Genomic DNA, 10,656 nt, shown 5'->3' with positions numbered 1-10,656 from the left:
TGGATGGAAAAAGTCAGCTGGTGGGATTTAAAAGGATTCTTTAAAAAACAACAGAACACATAACCTTGTGTACAAAGAAAATGTAGACGACGAGAAGGCCGTGCTTGCATAAGGTGCAGGAGGAGAATCGTGACAGGGCCATGGGCTGCCAAAAGAACAACAGATCTCCCTCGAAAGAAGTACAGCCAGCTGTTCTTTATTGGAAAGGATGGCGAGACTTTGTTTCTTGCACTTTGGACATGTGGTCAGGAAAGACCAGTCCCTGGAGAGGGACATCCTGCTGGGTAAAGTAGCGGGGCAGTGAAAATAAGCAAGGCCTTCGAGGAGATGGACGGATACAGTGGCTGCAGCAGTGGGTTCCGACATAGGACAATGGTGGGGATGGTGCAGGACAGGGCGGTGCTTTGTTCTGTGGTCCACAGGGTGGCTCTGGGTCAGCATCTAATAACAACAACGGGAGATTTCTGGGTGAGCACAGGAGAGCACGCCTCCTCACCTACAAGGAAAGTGCACGAGGGGGTACCCCATAACCCTGGAATCTCCCCATCCCCCAAAATATGCATTTAATTGTTTTTACAAAACAACTTTACCACCTTCAAAGGACTCTCCATTACACTTTATACACTTGTCAAACCTGCGATTCCATCCGTGAAAGCACTTTTCAAACTCATCTGCTTGGCTGGCTGACAGCACCTTCACCTTTTCTGGTACTCAATCCCCTGTCCTTTTGTGTCCCTCTTCATTCTCGAAAACAAAAAGAAGGTGCATGGAGTGAGGCCAGGTGAGGCAGGTGGGTGGGGCAAGAGACACGCACATGCTGAGCATTTTTGCCAAAAAACTGGCACACTGAAATGACTGCATGAGCAGGTGCATGGTCGTGGTGGCAACACCAGCCCCCCGTCTGCCACAAACCAGGCCTTTGTTGTCACACACTGTTGGGCAATTGTTCCAGAAGTTCTCAATAGGGAGCTTGATTAACAGTCTGACCTGGCGGAACGAACTCCAAATGCATTTTCAGATGTCCAGAACAAGATTTGTCAACAATCGACACTTCTCCTTTTGGGAAACAAGAAAACCACTCGTACCCTTGTTTCCCCACAGCGCTGTCCTTGTAAGCTGTGTTCAACAGCACAACAGTTTCTGAGGCATTTTTCCAGCAGGAAACAAAATGTCACAGCTACACGCTGCTCTCTTAAATCGGCCATCACAAAAAATGAGGTTCTAGCAAAATGGTTTCTGAAAAAATTCACTGTGACCAGAGAGAACCTTCCCAGGAGACACCACTGGGTGCACTAACTCAGAGTGAGTTGCCAGCAGGGGGAAAATGTGTACTATGAAGCCTCTGCCCAGCAGAATGTTTTCCATTTGGGGAAGGGGGATACCCCCTCATATGTGTATATGGATCAGAGCAAGGCAGCACTGTACCCTTTGACAGAATTGATTTGTGAATCTGCATTCTGAGCACAAGATCTCGAAACACAAGATTTCAAAACAGTGGCATCAATTTTCCTTCATAGTTAACCCCGCCCCCGCAAAACCGAAAACCAAGCTCTACCACAGAGTAGATGCCATCCCTGGTGACTCTATAGGATCCCCTTTTACCCTAAGGGGATGATTGACAATGGCTTTCTGTTTTGTTTCTTGGGGTTTTTATTCTGCCGTTTGTGTGTTTGCTCATTTGTTTTTGTTTTGTTGCTGTTCTTGCCAATTTTTGTTTTTGTTTGTGTCATACTATGACTGCCAAAGTACAGGAGAGTCGTTTGTAACACACGGACAGACAGTTAGATTCTGGGCTCCCGCTTAATTCTAGCCCCAATCCAAGAACAGTTACTTATAAACGGCCCTGCTCGATATTTACCTGCATGAAGAGATCACTGAAGATAAGGTGCTACAGCAAGTGTGGTGAAGAAGGCAGCTGGTGCCTGGCTACCAATTCTAATAGTGTCTGAGGTCTTAAAGGCTTGTATTCAAATGAGCAGCCATCTAAGTAAGGTGCCAATGAAGTCCACACGGAAGCAGCACATCAGCCCGTGTGATTCAAAGATGATGATAACAAAATCCAAAGATGATAAGGGATAAAGAGCAGAGCTTAAATTGTGAGCACCCAATTTGTAAAAAGCCATGGAGAACAATGGGCACCCAAAATCCATCTGCAGGAGTCAGACAGAAGCCTCTGACAGGGGCTTGAAAAGCTTTGCTATCAGACCGAGATTATGATAAATTATGATAGATTATGATTGTGGTGGATCAAATCATGTTATAATATGATAGTTGGTGGGGTGATCTCTCTATTGACCCAACCTGAATTTCTTCTCGGCTCAAATATTTCTCTCTTTTTCTACAACAGCAATTTCTTCTCTGACTTTTAAAATATGGATGGTGGTCTTTTCTTTCTGTTTATTTTTATCTTTATATTATTATTGTGTTCTTCTTGTTGTTTTGATTTTGTTTTCTATTGTCTCTTTTGGGTTTCTCAGTTTGTAAAGCACAGAAGAGTAGATGCATTGAGACAATATCTGATGCAATGATTTATCAGGGATGTGGAGGATGTAAGGGGTGGAGGGTGAAGGGATTTGTGGAGCACACAGTGAATGTGGAAGAGGAGAGGGAGCTTTAGAACTGATTGTGATGACGCATATACAACTGGAAATGTAGGCTCTCTGAATATTATATCTAGAAAACTACTAAAAAAGAAAAAGAAAGCCAACTTGACCAATGCTTACCGGGTGAAAGAGAAAGAGGTTTGGGTCATGGGGCATTCAGTTTATGGTAAAGGTGGCAGAATAATTTGGAAAAGGATAGCAATAATGTTTTACAACACAAAGAGTGTAATCAATGGCATTGAATTATACACGTGGAAGTTGTTGAATTGGAGAATGAGTTGTTGTGTCTATATGTGCCACAATTAAAATATGTATGTGAAGAACCATGAGTACAAGGAAGAAGAAATCATTCTAGGCTTGGTTGTGGTGACGATTGCCCAACTCTTCCTGATATGACAGCATTTTTGAGTTGTATGACATGCGGATGAAATGCCAACAAAACTGTTTTAAAAAGAGTCCTGTTTGTTCCACCAAACAACCCAGCCCAGCGAACGCATGGAATGAACTATTGCAGATGGGCTACTTGGTTGCAAGCAGGTAGAAGGACAAATATCAAACCAAACAACCAATCAATCAAACAGAAAATCCTTAGTAGAATGCTGTAAACTAGACTCCCCAAGAGCTTACAAAGCCTGCGGTACACATAGAAGCCTGGAGCTAGCATGAGTCAGCCACCGCAGACCTGACACCTCACCTTAGCCAATCTGATTCCGAATCAGACTCCAGTCCCACAGGGACCCACAGTTGAACTCCAGAGTGTAGCAGAGTCAAAAAAACTGGAAATACGTGTTCAGCCGTCTTCATCGAGGGGAAATGTGATTCTAAGGCATTCTGAAATCCCCTTTAAACACAACTGTGATAAGTTGTACTTGATGGCCTGCAGTTAAGACATTCTTTAAAAAAACAAACACACAGAATGCAGATCAGATACTCACCCCCCAACAGGAACAGACATGGGAGTATCAATACCAGGAGGGGCCAGAAGGTGGGGGGAAGGAGGGGAGGGAGGAAGGGGGAATCGATCGCAATGATTGACACATAACCACCACCACCACCACCCATGAGGATGAACAACAGAAACGTGGGCGAAGGGAGACAGCGGTCGATGTAAGATATGGAGACAATAATAGTTTATAATTTATCAAGGGATGGCGAAGTTGGGCAGGGGGAGGGAGGGAAAAAAGAGGAGCTGACACCAAGGGCTAACAAACAAACAAAACACCTCCTAGTTCTGATTTATTAAAATACACTGCAGTGGTTTTTAAAGAGGCTTTCCAAATATTTGGAAAGCATGCCTATTGCTTGACACCCTACGAGGTAAATGTAGGCCTTTCAGAGATTCGGCCGGTGTCGGCCAAGGAAAATCAAGCTCAGGGCTGCCAGTTGGGGCCCACCAGGAACTTCCTTGGGAGAAAGGTCTAGTAATCGGCTTCCCAAAGGAAGGCAGGTTTTGAAAATCTACAGAGTGCACCCGTGGGGTCTCTATGAGCCCGAGGTGGCTTCCCAGCAGCAGGGAGGGTCCTGCTGAGGGGGTCCAGGTTGTTTGAGGCCCTGACTCGCAGAAGATGCAGGGACAGAACCAAAGGAGGTCGGTTAGAGCCCAGCCCGGGGCACACCGACCGCACACGCAGCTGTGTGAGATGATTCCGCAATTGTCCATGAAGCGCGGGGTGGGGGTAAGGGGGGTGAGTCTACGGCTGTTCAGAATTCTGGGGGTGCTGTGTCGCAGGGTGGTCTGGAAGGACAGGGGCAGAGGAGTTTGGTTGGGCGCGGGGACAGCACAGCTCTGGGTACCCTGCTCCACCCAGCACGCAGGTTTGTGACCCCATAGAATGTAGCCCCCTAGAACAATTCTCTTCCTTCCAAGCTTCTGATACTCCAATGACTGGAATTTTCGTCTCAGTTCTGCTCCAATCCGCCCAGAAAAACAAACCCAGCCCCACCCCTCGCCACCAGGTCGACTCCAAGGCCCGGGGACCCCTTCTGCCATCCTCGCGCGCCATAGGCACCCGGCTGGCACCTCCAGCCTCCTCCCGGGCAATCATCCACGGGGTACCAAGGGGTGCCCGGGCTCGCCTGGAAATTGGTCACACAGTAGGCCTGTGGGGTCGCTGCAGCTCGGCGAGCGCTGCAGGGGGTGCTGGGGAGGGCGGGACGCAGGGGACGCAGGAGCACGGGGCGACGCCGGAATCCCTGGGGGCAGGGATCGCATGATGGGTGGAGCGCCGCTTCTGCCACACGCACGCACACACCCCGCAGTCTGCCCCGCTGCACACACCCCCACCCCCTCTCCACGCAGCCGCACCCAGCGACGCCCTCACCCATCGTCACACCGGCGGGGACTCGAGCTCCGCGGCCGCGCCCCCCCCCGGAGGGGGCCTGCACAGCAGCGCCGCACCCTGGACTCAATCGAACATTACACCGATATTTGTAAACGCATGCCCAACACCATCCTCATGGGGTTTTGTGTTTGTTTGTTTGTCTATTTTAATTACTATGAGGATTGTTTTTGCTTGTTGAAAATTCATACCGATGACACATTGGAGGAATGTACGGAGTGTGGTAAGAGATGTAAGAGCCCCTGATAAAAGATTTTTTTTTTAAGGATATGAGTCATAAGAAAATGTAATCTCTTTCAACTCTTGCGAGCGTGTTCGTAAATTTATTTTGCTGCTGTATTTCAACTATACGACCTCTGGTTGTGCAGTACTTAATACTCAGCTGCTAAGCAAAAACAATGGTTTCCACCCAGCAGAGACAGGAAAACAGACGTGGCCATCTCCTCCCAGAAATACTGCAGTCCAGAAAACGCTTCAGAGAGGGTCTAGTCTGTTACACGGTGTCACTAGGCGCCTTACACAAACATCAATTGAACTATTACGGAAATAACCAGTTATTGCTTCCAATTATTTTTGTTACGGACCAGAAAGCTAATATACCTTGAATATTATCCCTGTGGGCAAAACTTCAGGCTTTTAGAAAATCTTATCAACCCAGATACTTTTTAATATTATAAAAATCAATTCCTTTAACTTAGAAAGCATTTTCTGAAGCTACCAATAATTATTGTGAACTCCGGTCTGTCATTAAAAAAGCATGAACTTTTTAAATTCAAAAAGGGAAAAGAAAATCCGTATCGATAAAGGGATCTACACTGATAATGTACTAATGAAATTTGGGGTTGGCTTCTTGGCAAAACGGGACGGGTGGGAAAAGGCAATCAAATCGCGAAAACACACTAGAAAGAAGAAAGAAAGAAAGAAAGAAAGAAAGAAAGAAAGAAAGAAAGAAAGAAAGAAAGAAAGAAGGAAGGAAAAGAAAATTTATGATGTCCTCTGTAACAGGGAGCTTGGGGTGGGGGTGACAGAAGAGACCTGGCAGAGGGGTGAGTGCTTCCTGTGTGCCCACCGGCTTTGGTCAGAGTCAGCTAACTGGTGCTGGTGCAGCCGACTGTGCGGGACGCTCAGACCCACCCCAAGGCATCCCAAAGAAAGGCCTGGCGACCCACTAACAAAAGCTCAACTCTGGACACGCATGGGGGCACCGTTCTCCTCGGACCCACGTGGGGGCGCCGAGTCCCCATCCACTGGCCTGGCAACTGATGACGTCACCCAGGGAAGCAACCAAAACCCCCCCTCCCCCAAACCCATCCATATGTGTTTTCCCTTGTTTTTGCTAAACAAGGTGGTGGGGGGATAGGGGTGGCCTCGACCTAGGGGTCCTCCCCTGCGTCCCCAGCTGGCCAGCCTCCACCTGGGACACCACTCAGCTGTGGGGTGGGCGTGCAGGAGCCACACAGTCCAGGATGCTCGCTCCAGGCGCCGCCAGGGTGGGAGCAGCTTCTTCTGCTCGCCGCTCATTGGTGCAGACACATCACGTGTCCACGCCTCCGCTCCACGTGTGGGACCGCGTGCCTGCAGCAGGGGCCCAGTGTCCGCGGGCAACGCCGATGGCCTGGTATCACAGCATCTTCGTGAAGGTCCCAGGCAATTAAAAATAATAATTTTAAGGAAAAAGGCCATTAAAAAATAATTAAATAAACAATAAGGAGCGATGCGGCAGAGCCGCTATATATGTCATTTACACATTATCTTCTGTCCTGCCTCGCTAAGGGCAGAAGGGATGTTGGCATGGGTTTCCAGGCCGGGTAAAGACCGGAGAAGGCACCGAGTGAGCTGTTCCCTGGAGGACTGCCTGCTCGCCTTGCCCGGTAGCCAATCCTGGTCAGTGAAAAAGCAGACCACTTCCCTACAAAGAAGGGCTGGGGAGGGGGGGTGGCGGGGAAGGGGGCGAAATCCCTGGTGGTGTAGAGGGTTTCGCAGTGCGCCGCAAGCCCCAAGTTTGAAACCACCAGCTCTCCTCCGGAGAAAGATGGGACTCTGAGGCTTTCCACTCCTGCACCTTCTCAGAAACCCACAGGGGCAGTTCTCCTTTGCCCTGGAGCAGGAGTCCTCAACCTTCCTCATGCCGGGCCCCTTTCACACAGTTCCTCCTGTGTGGTGACCCCCAACCATCAAATTATTTTCGTTGCTACTTCATCCCTGTCAGTTTGCTACTGTGATGAATCGTTACGTAATATCTGATAGGCAGGATGTATTTTCATTGTTACAAATTGAACATAATGAAAGCATAGTGATTCATCACAATGTAACAATACAACATCACAATTACAGCGATCTGTAATTACACATTGTGAAATATTTATTTCTAATGACAAATAAAAGCAATTTTATCTTGAAGCATGGTGTAGCATGGGTAACAGTCTTATTAGAACAACAGTAAACTACATTGCTACATTTTGCAACAGTATGTGTAAAAAGCCAACGTCAGTGTGAAGGTTGAGATAGCTTCTGTCTCAGCAGATCAGCACATCTGCATGTGGACGGATAAGAGGGGAGCGGGGTCTCGGTTCCTAAGACCCTCAGAAATACGTGTTTTCCAATGGTCTTAGACAACCCCTGTGAAAGGGTTGTTTGACCCCCCAGGTTGAGAACCGCTGCCCTATAGGGTCTTCATGAGTCAGAATTTACTCGATTGGCAGTGAGTGAGGGGAAGAGACTTAAGAAGAGACTTTAGGTAAGGCTTCACCATCCAGATTTTCCTTTTCCAAAGCATTTGACTCCTCACTGTGTTTACTGGCTGACTAGTCCCACATGCTGCTCTCTCTCTCTCTCTCTCTCTCTCTCTCTCTCTCTCTCTCTCTCTCTCTCTCTCTCTCTCTCTCACACACACACACACACACACACACACACACACATACACACACACACACACCCCTAAACACACCACATTGACATTTCAGAACACCAGGAATAAGAATAAAACCTTCAAATCTACCAATTAGAAGAAGAAATGTATAACTTATAAAGGGACAAGACTCAGAGTGCCCGGCTCTCTCCTTTTTAAGTAGTTACTTTTGAATTTTTTGTAGTTACTATTATGTGTAGTGGTTACTGTTATGTGTAGTGGAGTGCTGGTGGTTTGGACTGCTAGCCACAAGGGCAGCAGTTTGAAACGACCAGGTGCTCCATGGGAGAAAGAGGAGGCTGTCTGCCCCTAATTTACAGCCTAGGAAACCCACGGGCAGTCCTACTCCGTCCTCGGGGTCATTATGAGTCAGAACCCACTTGATGGCAGTGAGTTTGGGTTAGCGTCTGGGTAGATGCCTCAGATGAGCGCTGGTGGTGCAGAGGTTAAGCGCTGGGCTACCAACCAACGCGTCAGTGGAGGAGAAAGGGGTGGCAGTCTGCTCCCATGAAGATTACAGCCTTAGGAATCCTCTGGGGTAGCTCGTCTCTGTCTTAGGGGGATGCTGTGGGTTATACTAGACGCAAAGGCAGTGAGTTTTATTATACTGCATAATATCTGAAATTCACAAAAACGGATCGATGGCTGGAAAGCCTAAATGTAAAGTAATGGTCGAATGGCTACATCGATATGATGCAGGATAGTGTAAACATAAAGAAGGTTGCCCCCCTCCCCGTGTGACCCTGGAATGTGCCACTACATGTCCTAGGACAAACGAATCCATGGGCAAGGAGTGTCCACTCTATGGGGGATATTTGAAATGATAACTTATCAAAGCACAAACCATTTGGCCCTAGACCTCAATATGTTGCCTTTACAATTACAATTGTGATACGCTGTAGTCTGAAGCTGTAATTTATTTTAAGTGCTGAACCAATCACGGTGTGGCCAGCAAGGTTGGGGGGGGGGGAGGCAGCACACGGTGATTGCTCCGCCCTTGCCCAAGGACCAAAAGAGTAAACAGCAACAACAACAAAACAATGAACAGCACGAAGCAAAGGACAAATGGATAACCCGGATGGAAACGAGTTATCAAAGTTTAACGACCGTGTCTTATGTAACGCTGAGAACCTCTGCTCTTTTGCGTGAATGTGAGCGTCGGAGCTACTCAGTTGCCATTCAGCGAGCGCTAGTGAGATGCGAGGCACTCCCTTGAGAGGGTGAGGATCGCGTCCTGAAGAGTAACCGCACCGTTCAAACTGGCTTTCCGGTGAGTACTAATCCGTTACGATAAATCAATTGTTGATGAGGTATTAATTTATAGTAACCAATTGGGAGGGATTCACTTATAATAACTGATTGCTGTTCGCCTTGGAAGAAGTATGGCCAGAGTGCTCCTTAGAGGCAAAGGTGGCGAGACTCCGACTCGCCTACTTAGGACCTGTCAGGAGAGACCATCCGTCCCCGAAGAAGGGCATCGCGCTCGGTAGAGTGGAGGGGCGACATCAGAGTGGAAGGCCGTCCACGCACTGGGCTGACCACAGTGGTTGCAACAATGGGCTCGAGCACAGGGACAATTGTGAGGAAGCCCTGGGCCCGGCCAGGGTTTTGCTCCCTTGTGCATAGTTTCAGCAGAGCTTCCAGAAGAGGGAACAGACTACGGAGAAGGAATGGCTGTTCCCTTCAGAGGGCGTAGCCACTGAAAAGCCGATGCATACCTGTGGAAGTTACATCACCGGGTGTCAATTTGGGATTTGAGAGAATTCAGAGTGAAGGGGTGGAGTCTAGTCTGTCAATCCAGTCATAGCCAATGAGGTCTCTGGATGGGCCTGGCCGTCTACTGAGGATTCTGGGAATTCCTGTATTTCCTCCTTGGAGGCAGGAGACACACTCTCTCTGCTCACTCCCTGTGACACATTGCAGCTGACAAGACACATGGAACTAAGCTAGTGCCGTGAGCTGGAGGAGTCACGTGGAGACCCCTGCCAGTGCTGAAATATTTACAATGCCACCGGGTCCACAAGACTTCCCACCCACTGGCCTGGGATCGTCCTGCATTCAGCGTCATTGCATGTATTTTATTTCATGAGTCTGAAGAGGACTTTTATAGATTGGTATCGGACATATGGGCTAATATTGGACTTATGGACTTGATCTGGACCGGGCTGGGATGCTTTCTCAATATTCAACTGCTCCTGTATATAAAATTCTTTCTCACATACATGTGAATGTCTATGAATTTGTTTCTCTGGTCTACCTGGACTAACACAATACCTTCAAAGCATTTTCAGATCCTGAGGGTGTAAGGAACGGGAGCAAAATCTTGTCAGAGGTGGCGCCCGAGGATGAAGGCACTCTAAGCGTGACGGGGGGACTCCGCTTTCTCAAAGTAGGGTCGACCCTGTGATGTCAGGGGAGTAAAGCCGGTGGGGGTGAAGTCGTGGGGTCTTCACTCGCGGACGGGGCACGGCTCCAGGTGAGATAAAATTGCTGCGCCAATCTACGACTAATCACAACGAGGAATCTAAGAAATTCCCAAGTTGCCAACAATGAAATGGACCACATAAGATAGAAATCCTATCTGTTAGTGAGCTGAAATGGGCTGGGATTGGCCATTTTGGACCGGAAAATCCTATGGTTTACTCGCCTGGGAATGACACAATCAAGAGGAATGGCATCACATTCATCGCCAAAAAGGATGTGTCGGGATCTATCTTGAAGGACAATGCTGCCTGTGATAGGATAGTGTCTGTCCATCTTCAAGGGAACTCCCTCAATACAGCTATTATTCAAATTCATGAACCAA

The 10,656-nt window shown here is 48.0% G+C and overlaps 1 long non-coding RNA gene across 1 annotated transcript; it reads right to left on the bottom strand.

Moving 5' to 3' along the window:
- Nucleotides 1–200: 200 nt before the first annotated feature.
- Nucleotides 201–3,534, bottom strand: LOC142451843 (uncharacterized). Its single transcript, XR_012785002.1, has 3 exons — nt 3,298–3,534; nt 635–744; nt 201–441 (listed from the first exon to the last, which is right to left on the bottom strand). It is a non-coding gene; the product is annotated as an uncharacterized LOC142451843 (long non-coding RNA).
- Between the last annotated feature and the right edge of the window lie 7,122 nt (nt 3,535–10,656).

Source organism: Tenrec ecaudatus, chromosome 6 (genome assembly GCF_050624435.1).
Source record: "Tenrec ecaudatus isolate mTenEca1 chromosome 6, mTenEca1.hap1, whole genome shotgun sequence".
Classification (NCBI taxonomy): Eukaryota; Metazoa; Chordata; class Mammalia; order Afrosoricida; family Tenrecidae; genus Tenrec; species Tenrec ecaudatus.
This window is presented reverse-complemented; position numbering and strand designations above follow the sequence as displayed.